This window comes from Hipposideros armiger, unplaced genomic scaffold (assembly GCF_001890085.2).
Source record: "Hipposideros armiger isolate ML-2016 unplaced genomic scaffold, ASM189008v1 scaffold_238, whole genome shotgun sequence".
In the NCBI taxonomy this organism is placed as follows: domain Eukaryota; kingdom Metazoa; phylum Chordata; class Mammalia; order Chiroptera; family Hipposideridae; genus Hipposideros; species Hipposideros armiger.
This window is the reverse complement of record NW_017731588.1, coordinates 2,145,473-2,145,758: the sequence shown is the minus strand read 5'-3', so window position 1 is coordinate 2,145,758 and position 286 is coordinate 2,145,473.

Here is a 286-nt window from a genome sequence, read left to right as displayed (position 1 = left end):
AGCCAACTATTGCCTGTCACTATATTGGATTCTGAGGATACATTTTGGAGTAGTAGACAAATTTATTAGCTCCGCAGGCTTAAGCAAATTGCTTAACCTTTCTGTGCCTCAGGTACCTCATCTGATCAATGTGCTGATTGTTGGCTCCTACGGGCTCGCTAGAAACTATTGAGGAATGCTTAGAAATTTTGCCAGTCGCTTTTAAACACAGCCGTTATCAAAAATTAAATTATATAGGGCCGGCCGAGTGGCGCGATGGTTAAGAACTCGCTTGGGATGCCAGAGG